Source organism: Canis aureus, chromosome 16 (assembly GCF_053574225.1).
Source record: "Canis aureus isolate CA01 chromosome 16, VMU_Caureus_v.1.0, whole genome shotgun sequence".
Lineage (NCBI taxonomy): Eukaryota > Metazoa > Chordata > Mammalia > Carnivora > Canidae > Canis > Canis aureus.
The window spans coordinates 46,393,494-46,410,631 of record NC_135626.1 but is presented as its reverse complement, the minus strand read 5'-3'; the positions used below and the strand labels follow the sequence as shown (position 1 = coordinate 46,410,631).

Genomic DNA, 17,138 nt, shown 5'->3' with positions numbered 1-17,138 from the left:
TGGTCTAGGAGATAGGCTTGGTCTAAATCCTGATGGCTACTCAGTAATTGTGTTAATTAATGTATGTCATTTCATTTCTTTGAGCCATAGTTTCCTCATCTAAAACATAAGTGTATAGTGGGATGAGCACTGGATATTATGCTATATGTTGGCAAACTGAACTCCAATAGAAAAAAATAAAACATAAGTGTAACCTCTGCCTCATGAAGTTGTAATAGAAATTAAATGAGATGGCAGTTGGAAAGATCTAGCAATTAATAGGTTTTCAAAAAATCTTAATTTTTCCCTCTTTGAGGCAGGTTCCTTTCCTGTTCAGCTTAAGACTTTTTTTTAATGTCCTGAGGAACTATAGGAACCAGATGGTTTTTTTGCCCCTAAAATGCATACCTCTTGTCTTCAGATACTTCACAAATAAGGCATCTGTCACACACTCAGAAAGAGCAATAATAGACTCTGTAATAGGTAGTGGATATTGATCCCGTACAGGTAGCTCAGCAGATCAATATCATTAACTTCCTACCTGTTTAACTTGTTAGAGGAATGATGGATGGATTTAAAATATTTCCCCCTGCAGAGCAGGAAGCGTTTTACAGGTGAGTACATACAAGTCAACAGGTACTATCTCTATGGGGTGTATGTGGGCTATGGGCTGTGGGTTGGGGACAGCTATTTAAACTCAGATCGAAAAGTATATCTAAGTATATAAGTTACAAAGCAGGTGTCACTCTAATCATATTTACTCTGTCCAAATGACAAACTCTCCAGGAAAAAAAAGAATGTTTTTCTGCTGTGAAATTGGTTTGCTGGTGTACTGCCAAAGGGAAGCCTTATCATAGTAAATACATCAACTTTAATTATTCATTTCTATTTGCTCGAAGAAATATTCTTATGTGACATACATATGTTCATACATTTCCTTGTTGCGGCAACATGAACTAAATAAGTCACTTTCACACATAAATGCAACTCCAAGAGTTATTATCGCTAACTTGTGTTCTCTATACCATTCACACATTTTCCATTTAGCTGGAGAAAAGGTTAGTATTTGGGTAACGGGGAGGAATCATGGAGCAAAAGATGAAGATCTTTTTAGTGTTCCTTCAAGTAAAGGGGGGTGGGGTGGGAAAGCACAGGCTACCATCTGCTTTTGCTGATGCATTGAAACATCTCCATCTATAGAGGCTCCTTAATGTGTGACTGGTTCGCCAAATTCATGTTCTGAATCTTCAGAACCAGAACGCGGCCTGCACGTTGGGGTCTGTTCCGCCACCTGCTGTTCACTAAAGGAAACGTCCGTTGAGACCTGAGTTAAACAACCTGTTTCTCCTATATTGTGGGTTGTTGTGAAATTATGATCTCGGTGAAAGACAATTCCAGAATTTCCGCCAGATTCCAATAGAAGACATTGGTTTGTTTAGAAACATTAGTTTGGGGGCGGCTGGGTGGCTCAGTCGGTGTCTGAGTGTCTGCCTTGGGCTCAGGTCATGATCTCTGGCTCTTTGCTCAGTGGGGAGTCTGCTTCTCCCTCTCTCCCCCCATGCGCTCACTCTCTCTTTCTCTTAAATAAATAAATAACATTCGTTTAAAAAGAATAAAAACATTAGGGGCAGCCTGGGTGGCTGAGCGGTTTATTGCCACCTTCGGCCCAGGGCATGACCCTGGGGTCCCGGGATCAAGTCCCACGTTGGGCTTCCTGCATGGAGCCTGCTTCTCCCTCTGCCTGTGTCTCTGCCTCTCTTTCTCTCTGTGTCTCTCATGAATAAATAAATAAATAATCTTTTTTTAAAAAAGAATAAAAACATTAGTTTGAAGGTGCTCAAGACACACTGTTCAATGGCAACCGGGATCTTTTAACTCAGGCTCAGCACCCAGCTTCTAGGGATGCTACAAGAAGATAAAACTGGCCCTGGTCACTCTCTATTCTGCATCTTCCCTGTATCTGCCCTCTCTCTCTGCTTGGCTCAGTCACATTTACTCTCACTCCACGGTTTTATTGTTTTGTTCTAGTTGCCGCCAGGCCCATATACCCCCTTCAAGATGCTCCTTCCATTTCAACCAAAATGCTTATTTCTTGAATGCTACCCTATCTGATGTCTATCTATATGTTTATTATATACTTATAATAGGTATTTACTATATATATGACCCTATTAAATTAATTTTTGTTACAATATGGATGAGACTTAACTTTTCCAAGAAGTGTTTGCATTTTCCAAAGAGCTTTATTAGCATAAGAGAATGTGAAGTTGGTGAGTGTTGCCAGAGAAATGGCTTTGAGCGACAATGTTCTTCCATCAGTCAGTTGACAGCTATTTATGGAGCACTGACTTGGGTGTTAGGCACTTTCTGGGTGCTGAGGACATAACAGGTAAAGGCAGAGTCAGTCTTAGAGGGGCCTGCACTCCAAGTGGAAAGGCAGGTAATAAATACACAAGCAAATTAGTAAAGATAACTTCAGGTGCTGGTAAGTGTGAGGAGCAGGTAAAGCAGGGCGGTGTGGGTCTGAGTGAATGAATGGGGAGTCAGGATGATGTTTTTACCAGGTTTGTAGAAAGAAGGAGCCTCCCGTGATGAGAGGGAGGGCCACCCAAATGTCTCAAAGAAGAGTTTTCCAAGCAAAGAGAAATAGTGCAAAGACTTTGGCATGTTTCAGGGAAAGAAACAAGACTATTTAAATACCAACAATAAACTCCCAGAATCATCTCTCCAGCCTATCCTTATTTCTTCAATTCCAGATTCTTATATCCAACTTGGCTTTAGAAAGTGTCCCAAATCTATTGGGTAAAAAGCTGCAGTTCTGGTTTCATGAACCGACCTCAAAGTCAACCCCTTCCTGGTCTCCCAATCTCAATAAATGGCATCTCCATTTCTCCAATTGCTGAAGCTTACAATTTAGGTCATTCTTAACCTTCTCTTTTTCTGGAATCTCATATTCCATCCATCAGCAAATCACGATGACTGTTTCTTCCAAGTGCATTTGATCACTGCTCACCACTTCCATAGCTACCATCTTGGTGCAACACATGAACTATGGCAATTGCCTCAGCGGTAGCTAGGGTGTCGGCTAATGTGCTGGAACTGAAATACCATCCTAGCTAAGATACTGAACTAAAAATACGGGGGTTCAAATAAGGTAGCTGCTTATTTTTCTCTAGCCAAGAGGTAGAAGAAAGTTCTATGCTGTGAGGTCATCCAGGGAACCAGATTCTATCTTGCGTCTCCAGTATTCCTTAAGTTACTGTTCTTCCCTTCATGGCTGAAGCAGGCTCAATGCCATGTCTTCTATTCCAGCCTACAGCAAGGGAGAGGAAACGAGTGAGTGTGTGTGTGTGTGTGTGTGTGTGTGTGTAGGGGAGAAGCTGGCTTCCTTTTAAGGATGCAGCCTTGAAGTTGAGTATATCACTTCCCCCTACATCCCATTGGTCAGGATGTGGTCACACAGCCCCGTTAGCTACAAAGGAGTTTTAGGAAATGTGGTGTCCAGCTGGGCAGCCCTTGGCCCTGATAAAACTCAGGGAATATTCTTAGACAGGAATGCATAAAAGAGAAACTCCAACAATTTCTGCATTTGCCTCTGTGGGAGTCACACGGATGCCCCACCAAAATCTTCCACCAGGGAAGATTGCTGCTCATCTACAGGAAGTGTGGCTGGCACACAGCCTCCCACTGTTATGTCCTTTGATGAGGAACTCCAGTCCTTGCCTGATGTCATGCCCATCCTGGGCAACCTGCCTCCTGTGACTGAGCTGGGAGGGGACACAGAAGCCCAGACGTTTCAGGACACTGGTGGCCAATACTTGCCCCGGAGCTTCCCACTGGGTTGCCCGAGGCTTGCTGGCTTCACATTTCAGTTCCACTTTTTTGTCTGGCAATCTAGCTTTTCCTTTCTTCATAAGTGTTGGTTCTTATTTCTAGTAAGTCTCTGGCACCCCAAACTGTCTTAGCGACTATTAGAGAGCCCATCGTCTTGGTCCCCCTGCTCTAATCTGTGTTCACCTAGAGAACGCTCCGCACACAGCCACGAGAGGGATCCTTTCCCCAAAAGATCTGCTTCTCTCCCCTCACTGTCCCCTCCCTACCCCATTTCAGACCTCACTCACTTCTTGCTCACTCCCTGCCAGCCTCGCTGGGCTCTTCCTTGGACATGCCCATCACCTTCCTGACCTGGATCTGTGTCCTTAATACAACCTCAGGGATCCCTGGAGTTTGCTCCTTCCTTTCCTTCAGGTCTCTGCCCTAAGTCACCTCCTCAGAGAGGCCTGCCCTGATTGCCCCATTTCAAATAGCACTTCCTCCTATCACTCGCTGTTCTTTTACCTTGTTTATTTTTCCTCATAGCACTTACCACTTGACACTTCATTTATTTGTTTCTTATCATTATCTTCTTGTCTTTCTTCCTCCACTAGAATGTCAGCAATTTCAGGGCACAGACTTTTGCTGGCTTTGTTTGCAGCTGGCTTGGCGCATGGTCATCCTTAAAGAACAATCACAAAGTAAATGAATAAATAGACAAAATGCAGCAAAGGAGAAAGAGCGGAAAATACAGGTCAGAAGGGGCCAGACTACGGAGGGCGCTGTGGACCACAGTGAGGAGTCTGCATTTTGTTCTAATTTTAATGGGGAGCCATGGAGTGTCTAAACAGGAGTGACCTGATCTGTTCTTGGGATGACTACTCATTGAACTCCGAAGGATCCAGAACCTTGATGTTACCAGTGACGGAACTCTCACTATTTCTTGAAGAAACCAATTCCATGGCTGAACATCTTTAATTATTAAACATTTATTTTATATATTGAATCCTTCTTCCCTATGAATGCTACTCATTAATCCAAGTCCTGCCTCCAGGAACAACTCAAAACGTAATGGATCTTTGAAATACTTGGAGACAGCTTTCTAAATCTTCTCGTCTCTAGAGTAAACATCCATGATCCTTTGAATTATTATCCCATTACATGACTTTGAGACTATTCATTGTCTTTCAGAGAATTCTGACTTTTTGGTATGCTCCGTAAGAACTGCCAAACTTGGTCTGACCAGCACAATACAAAGGAGCAATTGTGTCTGAGACAGGATTTGTCTATGTCTTTGAACAGAGCCTAACTTGATTACATTTCAGTCCCATCCTGGGGGTCAAGCTAAACTTGTGGTCAACAGAAGGATCTGGAAATTCTTCAAGCTACAACTACTCCGCCCTCTACTCAATCAACCTACATGCTGTGATTTACATCAGTCTTGTGAAATTTATCCTGTGGCTTATCCTGTGGTTTCTGGCTGATGTTGCATTTTTTTGTGATCAACTCTGTGTTCTCTTGGCTTGTGCAACATCTGAAAACCTGCAGGAGTGTTCTTTGGACTTCATCTGGTTGTTGAAACTATTAAACAGAATAGGACTCGGGACAAAATTCTATAGTTTTCGTCTTGAAAAGGCTTTCTAAATTATCAGCTTTTTGTATAACAGACTGAGTAAGGAGAGGAGTGTACTCCTATGCACATAGCACAAAGATCTTTAGTTCTAGGATGTTGATGGAAAGATTAGGAGCAGGGCAAGTACATGAAGGTAGGTATGCTGTGTTGAAGAAAACTGATAAGAGAACACACAGAAACAAAGGGAAAGTCATAATGCCCTTGACAGGCTGAATGACCAGTTGGATTTGTTTTCACCTAGGAGACATCTGTAAGGGTCCTTGATATGTTCATACATATTCATATAATGAGATGCTTTAAGAATGTTTCTTAAAATCCATGATCTTCTTGAGGAGTCCACATAATTCAACATTGTTGGGTGTCTATACCCACTCTAAATTTAAAGACTAAATTTTTTAGTGTATGTGCTGCCGAAGTGAGCACAAAAATTAAAATTTAAAAAAAAAGCAGTAGATAGTATTCATGGGAGAGATCTTTGCCTCCAACCATCTTAAAAATAGCGAACCATGGGACACCTGGGTGGCTCAGCAGTTGAGCATCTGCCTTCGGCTCAGGGTTTGATCCTAGTCCCAGGATCGAGTCCTGCCTTGGGCTCCCTGCATGGAGCCTGCTTCTCCCTCCACCTGTGTCTCTGCCTCTCTCTGTGTGTCTCTCATGAATACATAAATAAAATAAAATCTTTTTAAAAAATTGCGAACCATTCCCCAAGACTTTGTACACTTTCACATAATCTAACCCCATTAGAGCTATTAAACCCCCGTGGGGTTTGGTTGTTTCCTTAGAGCTACTTAACAGAGCCTTTCGCATACAGTTTGTTCAAGCAGCTGCAAAGTCAACTGGTAATATGTGAGTCCAATCCACACTTCAAATATTTTTTAAAGATTTTTTAAAAAGATTTATTTATTTTAGAGAGAGAGACAGAGAGAGAGAGTGAGCGAGTGGGGAGAGGGGCCACGGGAGAGGGAGAAGCCTGAAGCAGACTCCCCGCTGAGTGCGGAGCCAACTCAGGCTCCATCCCAGGATCCTGATATCATGACCTGAGCTGAAATCAAGGACCGCCCCTTAATTGACTGAACCACTCGCCCTTTTTTTAAATTAAAAAAATTTATTTAAGTAATCTCTGCACCCAGCATGGGGCTCAAACTTATGTCCCCAAGATGGAGAATCACACACTCTTTTGACTGAGCCATCCAGATGCCTCAGTCCAACTCACACTCAGTGTTCCCCTCCCAGGGATTCCATCAGGAGGAGTGTCATCAAAAAGTTTGCTAAAATGGAGGCACACACCACAGCTAGAGCATTTCCCCTTGTCTGTTAGCCTAATAACTGTGTCAAAATCAGACTCAATTTTACTATGTTGTAACCTGTTGGAAGAGAACCCATGTTGGTTTTTAGTGATCCCCTCACCTTCATCCAAGTGCACATAACAATTCAAACCATTGGGCTGTGGATTTATGTCAAACTTACTGATCCTTGGTTTTCACAAACTATGGCTTTTCCTCCTGTGTCTTCAGGAATCTCTCTTGTCATTTTTAGAAATTCATTTTCCCCCACCATATAGTGTTACAAATTCATTACACAAAATTTGGAAATGGAGAAAATAAGGAAAAAAAAAAACCCTCTCCTTCTAGCTGACATACTCAACATTTTGGTGCATTAACTTCTAGCATTTTTTCTATATATATTCTTTATGACGTCACAATGTTGTATATGTACTTTTTAAAATAAAATATTCATGTTATTAGATTGTTTTCCTTACCATCATATAAAGAATAATGACAGTGATGTTGAGGTCATAACTACAAGATCTTGCAACTTGGGATACATTTTCCTCGGTTAATAGCCCTGAAATGCATTCTTTTAAAGATTTTATTTTTAAGTAATCTCTACACTCAACGTGAGGCTCGAAGTTACAACCCCAAGATCAAGAGTCACACTCTCCACCAACTAGGCCAGCCAGGTGCCCCTCTGAAATACATTTTGAATAGCTAGCTACTCATAGTATTTTTTAGTTGAATTCCAATTCCATCTTCATAATGTCCACCTTACCTTTTTTGGTGTAAGTATAATTTTCTTTGCTAGATAAGCCAGAAGAAGACTGAAGATTAAATAATTGTGCTCTCTCTTTGCCCTGTGTTTAGATCCTTCAAGCATTGGAAAGTTGGAACGTAAATCTGGCTAACCTTTTTGGAAGGCAACCACGTAATGTGTATCAAGATCCTTAAAAATGTTTTGCTTTTTGTTCAAGTCCTTCCACATCTAGAAATAAGATTTTTTTTTTTAATATTTTTTTCTTTATTTATTTATGATAGTCACACAGAGAGAGAGAGAGAGAGAGAGAGAGGCAGAGGGAGAAGCAGGCTCCATGCACCGGGAGCCCGACGTGGGATTCGATCCCGGGTCTCCAGGATCGCGCCCTGGGCCAAAGGCAGGCGCCAAACCGCTGCGCCACCCAGGGATCCCTAGAAATAAGATCTTAAGAACATTATATATTGAGAGATTTTATTTATTTATTTATTTATTTTTTAAATTTTTATTTATTTATGATAGTCACAGAGAGAGAGAGAGAGAGAGAGAGAGAGAGGCAGAGACACAGGCAGAGGGAGAAGCAGGCTCCATGCACCAGGAGCCCGATGTGGGATTCGATCCCGGATCTCCAGGATCGCGCCCTGGGCCAAAGGCAGGCGCCAAACCGCTGCGCCACCCAGGGATCCCTATTGAGAGATTTTATAAAAGGATCTTAACTCTGGCATTAGTCACATGGTAAAAGATACCATCTAAATGTCCAAAAATTGGGAGATGATTAAACTACACCCGATGAAAGTTTTTATACAGCGACTTTAAAAGAACATGCTGTTAAAACAGAGGTAGTGATCTAGGAAAGTGCTTATGACATGAAAATAAAACACAAAATTATGTGCTGCGTATGATCCTGATTTCGATTTTGGTATATAAAAAGGCTGCAAGGACATAACTCTACGTGGCGAGATGATAGGATTTTTATTTGTTTCAAATATTTGTTTTCCAGATTGATTAGACAGATGAAACATGCTTCTATAATGAGAAGAATAAACATATAATTCTCCACTGTATGAACCTCTTCTTTGTGAAGTAGAACACCCGCCCCCGTTCTTCCTGTTGTGACTCTGACCTTTGTTGTCCTTGTAGCTCACGTCATCTTTATCTCAACCTGGCCTTGTCTTAGTCATCTGAGCTCCTGATATTTTGCAGACTTGGTTTATGCTGCATTTGAATTCATTCTATGTAGTATTTCCTTCCTTCCATTCTTTTCTTTTTTCTCTCCTTTCTGTTTTTCTTTCTTTTTTCTTTTTAGCAGGGTCTTTTCTTTCTATATCTGAGCTCATCAGAGAACTTCTTGAAAAGTCATGTTAGTTTCTCTGGCTGCCTTCTCATTTTCTTCTACCTCAGATAATCAGTGAACACATTTTCAACGTTTTATTCACAGGCCCTCATCTGTTCCCTTCTAGAATCTCTAGTAATGAGATCATATGGATCTGTCCTTTTGATTGCTTACAATATGTTTTTTCTAAATAGAGGATGATGTCTATGGGAAAGATCCCAGTGTTCTCTCCTTGGTATTCCAAAGTGTCACAGCCTTTTTGTCCCAAATGTGCCATAGCTCTGGATTTCATGTGAAACAGGAAAAGGGAGAGAGTTGGGACCTGGCACCAGATCCACCTGCCAGGCGTAAAGGACGCTGAGAAGACTGACTCTGGAGGAACTGGCTGGGGTTTCTGGTGATCACTACACATTCCATGGGTGACATGATGACTCTGCTTTATATTGGAGGGAAACATCAGTAGTATTTTCTATACAAAGATGAGTTCATGGAGCAGAGGGATCCTATGCTTGTGCTGTCCATGGGGACCAAGGCCAAGTATGCAGTGCCCAGGAATGCTCTTGTAACACACAAGTATTACATACCTACTTTTGTGTTTGTAGATTTCCATGGAGGAAATATTTTTTTTAAGATTTTTATCTACTTATTTGAGAGAGCACACTAGCAGGGGTTGGAGCAGAGGGAGAGGGAGAAGCAGGATCCCTGCTGAGCAGGAAGCCCAACTCAGGGCCGGATCACAGGACCCCAGGATCATGACCTGAACTGAAGGCAGACACTTAACCAGCCTAGCCACCCACGTGCCCCTCCATGCAGGAAATCTTACATTTTCCCCGAAAGTGGAAATAGATTTTCTGTCTTCTCTACTGAGCATATTGAAAAAAATCAGCAAAAACAAAATAAAACAACAGCCTGACATGTTAAAAAGAGCGAAGAAAGGAAACTACCCATATTCCACCACCTAAGGATGATGCTGACATTTTGCAGTAGTGTATGGAAAGTGGCTTTTTTTTTTCTTTTGTTCTTTTGTGTTTTCTAGTAATGAACACCAATTCACTGAGTCTTATTGAAATCTATTATGGTTTTGTGTGGGAATTTCCAGGACTTTGGTGTAAGACATTTGACTCATTGATATTAACGATAAGAAGAATGTTAATGAGAACAAAATTTTCTCAAGCGCTCAGTATAAACCAGGCACTTTTTAAGTACTCTGCATGTATTCCAATTTAATCCTGACAACAAGCATTTGAAGTAGGTTTTCTTTTCATCCTCATATTAAGAGATGAAAACTTGACTATAGGCTCTTACTTGCTGAAGATACCACAGCTAATAAGAGGCAGAGTCAAGACTCCTACTCAAGTGTACTATGATTAAAACCCATCGTTAACCAGGGCATCACATTCTCTCCGTTGTGGTGGGCATGGCCTCCTTCCTGGAGGAGTCATCCTCTGAAGAGCTACGCACTATGCTCCTTTGTTCTATTTGGCTCATATTCTCCTCCATAGATTCTATATCACAGTTACATGGTGGGCACTTTTCTCCAAATCCAGTTTAAAACCTGAACATCTGAGTTTGGTGATTCTGTCCAGCAAAATTCCCTCCAGTGCTGACTACGGTCCTCAGTCCTTTGCTAGGAGTCCCTTCTTTGGAGTAAAGTCCTTTCTTCCAATGCATGCCTCGGGAGAACAGCGACGTTCCAATTCCAAGTGTGGCCAATTTTACGTTGCTCATTGCATGAAAATGCTCCCACTCACTGACACCACAGTGTTCAAGTTTCATTTGGAAAGTCAGAATGGAAGACAAGTTCGGTTTGAGATGTACTGAGGTCTTTTTCTTTCTTTCTTTCTTTCTTTTCTTTCTTTCTTTCTTTCTTTTCTTTCTTTTTCTTTCTTTCTTTTCTTTATCTTCCTTCCTCTTTCTTCTTTCTTTCTTTCTTTCTTTTCTTTCTTCTTTCTTTCTTTCTTTTATTATCTTTATTTCTGTCTTTTTTTCTTTTCTTTCTGTCTTTCTTTCTCTTCCCCAATCCTTTTCTCTCCCTTACTACTCTCTTACCCCCGTTTGTCTTCTATACCACCATCAACACTCTTTCCAAAATATAAACCTGACCTTGGCTCTCTCTTTCACTGCCTTCAGGATGAATTCAAACCCCTAATCATGGAATATAAGAGGCTCTGTCATCTAGATCCCCCCCTCCCTCCAGCCTATCTCCCTCTATTCCATACCTGAAATATTCTGCTCCAGCAACATTCAACTGTTTGCTGTTTTATGCCTCTTTGCCTTGGCAACTACCTGGAATATCTGATCCTTACCATCACATTCCCACACCCCACCTTACTCCCTTTGAACAACTAAGGTCCTATAAAACATAATCCAAGTGAAATACCCACTGTGAAGTTTCTGCAGGTGCTTTTAAATTTTATTTATTTATTTATTCATGAGAGACACACAGAGAGAGGCAGAGACACAGGCAGAGAGAGAAGCAGGCTCCTCGCAGGGAGCCCGATGCAGGACTCGAAACCAGAACTCCAGGATCACGCCCCTGAGCTGAAGGCAGACACTCAACCACTGAGCCACCCAGGTGTCCCTCTGCAGGTGCTTTTAAGGAAAATAAACACCTTTGACTTTCTTCTATTATTTTATTTACAGCACCATATTTCAATCCTAGTAAACTGTGAACTCCTTATAGACAACAATGAAGCCTTCTTGTTTTCTGAAATTCCAGTATCAACCACAAAGTTTGGCTTAATAAGGGCCTAGTAAATGTTTGTAAAATACTGAATGAATTGGGTGCCTGGGTGATGCAGTCAGTTGAGCATCTGATTCATGACTTTGGCTCGGTCATGATCTCAGGGTTGAGAGATTGAGCCCCACATCAGGCTCTGCACTCAGTGCAGAGTCTGCTTTAGATTTTCTCTCTCTCTCCTTCCCCTCCTGCTTGTGCTCTCGCTCACTCACTCTCTCTCTCTGTCTGTGTAAAATAAATAAATAAATCTTTAAAAAAAGAGAGTGAATAAATTCATGGAGCCAAGAGGTAATTCACAAGAGATCAAGGAGTCCCATAATATAGAAAGTATAGAGAGTAGTGTCACTTTGCCAAGAGAGAGAACGTATGTGGTGGAAACCTACCAGTTGAACTTGACTTAGGTAAATATTACCATGCTAAGACAGAAGGTCTTAACCCTCACTGCAATCATAATTACCTCAGCACTTAAAAAAATTAATCAATGCCTAGACCTCTACCACCCCCAGCAAGTCTATTCAATTTTTCTTTTCTTTTTTTTAAAATGGTCTGGGAGATTATAATGTACAGCCAAGGTTAAGAAGAACAGCTCTAGATGAAGATTGAAATTGTAGTATATAGAAGACTTTCGTTTCTTCAAGGTAGAAGCTATTTTCATGTAGGGGATCTCAGAATTCACACAAAGATGTTTCAGTGATGACTCAGGCTGGCCATGTGTGTTTTTGTAGACATGTATAATCATGCCCATTAAGCTCTGTAATATGTTCCTTTACCCTCTTTGCAAACATGTGCATAGTTTCTGATAGATTCTGTTATCAGAGGAGAAAAGGCACTTGCATCTTTGCATTGGGAGCTTGTTGGTGGATGTGGCTAGAATCTCACCCCAGAAAGAGGCAATATTGAAAAAAAATGTTTTTAATCTAAACTGTTGCGAAACGTTTAATGTTATGGTCAAAGTCTCTGCTTGTAAAGTAAATAAGAACATTTTTGAACATGTGATGCAATGTGATTTTAGGAAGACAGAACCTTGAACTCTGAGTCAAGGTCTCTATAGTTTAATCTACAAAAGAGAATAGGGATGGATCTATGAAGTCATTAAGGGTTTCAAGTACAAGGTCCTATGTTTCTTATAAGACAAATGTTTTCATGTATTCTTCAAAATAAATGTCTATGTGTCTGTGTATTCCTGCCCAGGGTTAACAAAGCAATATACTAAGTGCAACATTAAGTCCAAGGGTTGGCTAATCTTTAGTGGTGAGTATAAACCCCAACAATACAAAACAACCACTTGATTTGCCAAAATTCCTGGGGCTTTTTTTTCTTAAGGGTTTTTCCATTTACTCTGCCAAATTAAACTTCAATGGTAAGTTTAAATGGGTCTTTAGGGATCCCTGGGTGGCGCAGCGGTTTGGCGCCTGCCTTTGGCCCAGGGCACGATCTTGGAGACCCGGGATCGAGTCCCACATCAGGCTCCCGGTGCATGGAGCCTGCTTCTCCCTCTGCCTGTTGTGTCTCTGCCGCTCTCTCTCTCTCTCTGTATGACTATCATAAATAAATAAATAAAAATAAATAAATAAATAAATAAATGGGTCTTTAAAATGTCATGTAACATCGATGATCAGCCAGCTTCTTGTTTTTTATTATAAGGCAGTTAGTGGGAGTTGAATTATATGGAGGAGATAGATCAGACTCCAGGCCAACCACATGGTGCTGAAGTTACTCGGGGCAATGATTCACCAATGTAAGATGAATGCTTGCGTCTCATCCTAAGGCTCATTGTGAAGGCTCTTCATTAGATCCATGTGTGTTTTTGGAAGAGTTCTGAGAACATCTTGTAATTCTCAGACATGTTCAAGTGGCAGTACACTCAGGACTAATAATAATGATAATTTATTAATTGTGCACATTACCATCCATTATCTTTGTATTTAATTACACAAACCAGGGAAAATTTTACTAACAACAAAAAAGGGAAAACACACCGCTTCCCCTGAAACCACAAACACATCTGACTCCCCTGAAAAGCTGTTCAGACTTAAGTTTGATTTAGTTGTTTCTTCATTGGCTCGATACTATAATTTTTGCATTATTTTCCAAAGTTTAATAGCTGGCAAATAGGAGCTGGATGCCAATGGTTCAAAAATAATGTGTATTCATAATATATATATAACTGCTTATGACTACTTCTCTTCATACACACGCACGCATATCCACACACATACACATACATATATACAAACTTAAAATTGAAAAAATTCTGTCCATTATACTGATTTTTATGGGGTGATGCCAAAAAAAGTTGAGGCCTTATACAGTTTGGCTTAAGGCCACCCTCAAGGAAACCACAAAAAGGGCACGTATTTGTTTTGTGTTGTTATATTTTAAGCAACTTCAAATTTAAAATATACAGAAAATTTCAAGAATAGAACAAAAACCTCCAAATACTCTTTACCCAGAGACCCCATTCAACCTTCACCAAACATCCCCTCAGGCACTTACAGCAACAACATGGCACACTCACGTAACAATTCTCCCTAAGGTCCCTCAGTCTTTCTCTGCCTTTCATGGCCTTGGCCATTTTGAAGATTACAGGGCAGTCATTCTGCACAATGTCCTTCAACTTGAGTATGTGCAATATTTTCCCATGACACAACCCAGGTCATCAAGTGAAGGGCAGGACTGTTGCAGAAGAGATGCTGTGTCCTTTCCATTACATCCTCTCTGGGGGCACACTATGTCAATTTGTCTCATTAATGGTGATATAATTTTGATAATTTGATTAAGATGATGTCTGCCAAATCTTTCCACTATAAATTCCTTTTTTCTCTTTTTGTAATAAATACTTATTTTAAGTGGAGACATTTTTAAGGCTATATGAGCATCCCATTTCTTTTTTTTTTTTTAATTTTTTTTTATTTATTTATGATAGTCACACAGAGAGAGGGAGAGGCAGAGACACAGGCAGAGGGAGAAGCAGGCTCCATGCACCGGGAGCCCGACGTGGGATTCGATCCCGGGTCTCCAGGATCGCGCCCTGGGCCAAAGGCAGGCGCCAAACCACTGCGCCACCCAGGGATCCCGAGCATCCCATTTCTAATCCCACTAATACCCCCTAGTTTAACATCCATTGGTATTTTTGCCAGAATTAAATATTTCTTTTTTTTTTTAGAATTAAATATTTCTATGATGATTTCCAAATGACAATGTTCTGATTTCAGTATTCCTATTACATTAATTGATTGGCACTCTACCATAAGGAAAACTTTCTTATCTTCCAATATACTTGTTAATATGTTTATTGCTATCAAAATGGACTCCTTAATTTCCATTTTAGTCAATGGATTATAACTTGTTACTATCATTACTTATTTTGACACTCAAACTGTCTCATTTTGAGAGCCCCTTCAAATGCCTTCTGGGTCCTTTTAACATGTCCCTATCATTCTCTGAGCATTATCTGAGTTGTTCTTCATAACATAATGTTCCAGACTTGTCTTACACTTTCTAGTCCTAGAATCAGCCAATTTTCCAAGTAGCCTTGGATAGTTATAGTAGAAACCAAGATCTAGGCACCAGGTGTGCCTAGACAATATACTAAGTATATTGTCATTCCCAGGCTATCTTGGAAAGAGCTAGGAATAATATGTATGTACAGGCACACATACTTACCCACGTGTATCTATAATTTGTATCTATAATTTCTGTTTCTGTCCATATATATGCAAAATTTGTACTGCTATCACTACTTCCAATCCAAAGCTACAAGGTTTATTTAAGCCTTCCTTCTTTCCTTTTTGCTTCTTCTCCCCACCATTAAAATCCTGACTCCCATTATCCCTCATATATTTGCCTGTTTCTCAATCCCTTTTTGTAGCCAATCCTGCAGCAACACTGGGCTGTCAGTATCTCAAGGGTCAATGTGACTCCCCCACTGAGTCTGCCCCATGACTTTTGGACAGAGTTACAAAGGAAGGACAAAGGAATGGAGGGATTGAGGGTGCAAGGGAGGGAGGGAGGAAGGAAGGAAGGAAGGAAAGAAGGACTGCGCTGCTTTTAATTTGAGGTATAGTTAACATAATAAAATGCACAGATTTAAATGTTTAATTGGATGAATTTTTATTTTTAAAATTTTTTAATTGGATGAATTTTAAAATTTTATTTCATAAATTATTTTTTAGAAATTGAATTATAGTTGACACACAATTTTACATAATTTCAGGTGTACAGCACAGTGACTTGACAATGCTGTGCTCACTGCTAGTGTAGCTACCACCTGTCACCATACAATGCTATTACAGTTCCATTGACTATATTCCCTATGCTGTACCTTTCATCCCTGTGACTTATTCATTCAGTGACTGGGAAGCTTGTGCCTCTTACTTCCCTTCACCCATTTTGCCCATTCCTCACCCTTTGGAGACCATCATTTTGTTCTGTGTATTTATGAGTCTGTTTCTGTCTTTTGTTTATTTCTTTGTTCACTTGTGTTAGTAAAATGAGTTTTGATCATTGCATGTGCACTAGTAACAAATACATAAAAGAAAATATAGAAAGTTCTCACCACTCCAAAATGTCCCCTCAGGTGAAGGTGCACATCCGTCAGCAAATATTGTTAAAAACCCCTCTTCTGTCACTGTTTCTCTCAACATCTATCACTGCATTTGCATCTGTTGCCAAAAATGTCTCTTCTTAGTTTCACACTTCTCAGATTTGTTTTCCTGATGCCCAGCCCATTTGGTTTTTCTCTCTCTTTCTCCATCTACCTCAGATCTTTGTTCTGTAGAACAACTCAGTCTTGTCTTCTTTAGCTTCTCTCTTCTCCATGCATTAAAGGAATTCTCCACGATAAAGTAGAGCCTGTGGATGATCTAGAAAACCCTTTGAAAGGGAAGATGGAGTGTGTGTGTGTGTGTGTGTGTGTGTATTTGTAAAGATTGTTGTTTAATCACAGAAGGGGAAGGACTACGATTGTTTTCTATTAGTGGCAGTATACTTTTCCTCTTGTCATGGAACACAATGTTCATTAGAGGCATAGTTCAAGAATCACTGCCTGACAAGGATATTACTTAAACTGATGTATATCAAGCAACTTTAGACATCAAAGACCAACTTTAGACCTCAAAGACCTGAGAACCTGCAAAGACAGTTGACTCAGACCTTGCCATAACAAGGGAGGCAATCACTGTCATTTGCATTTGGCAGAGAGTCAAAGTCAGAGGAGTGGCCAAACTTAATTGTGGACAGAAAGGTCCAATTTCAGGTATGTCCTGATGGGAGGTTGTTAGTATGATAGGGATGGCGGAAGTGGACTAATTAGAAGCTGGGCATCCTATGCAATTCATTAAAGAACATATTTGGGTTTCTCCAGTTTGTCCTAAGTTGAGTAAATTGCTCAATTGCTCATGGAGGTCATGATTTGGCTTGCCAGATTGGTTGCTACAGAAACTAGGGGTCAGAGTTCTATTTTTATTTATTTTCTGGCCATCGTCCACTTGTATATTCAGTCCTTGAGAGCAAAGAGTATATGAGAGGATGAAGGAGTCATGGCTGGTCCTCTCTGAACCCCTAAGCAACATCATCAGCATTGGTCATTGTCTCCACCTACTCAACTTCTG

At 40.6% G+C, this 17,138-nt stretch overlaps 1 long non-coding RNA gene across 1 annotated transcript; it reads right to left on the bottom strand.

Moving 5' to 3' along the window:
- Positions 1-2,225: 2,225 nt before the first annotated feature.
- On the bottom strand, positions 2,226-16,259 carry LOC144286790 (uncharacterized). The gene is made up of 3 exons (XR_013354745.1): positions 16,085-16,259; positions 4,346-4,474; positions 2,226-3,292 (listed from the first exon to the last, which is right to left on the bottom strand). It is a non-coding gene; the product is annotated as an uncharacterized LOC144286790 (long non-coding RNA).
- Between the last annotated feature and the right edge of the window lie 879 nt (positions 16,260-17,138).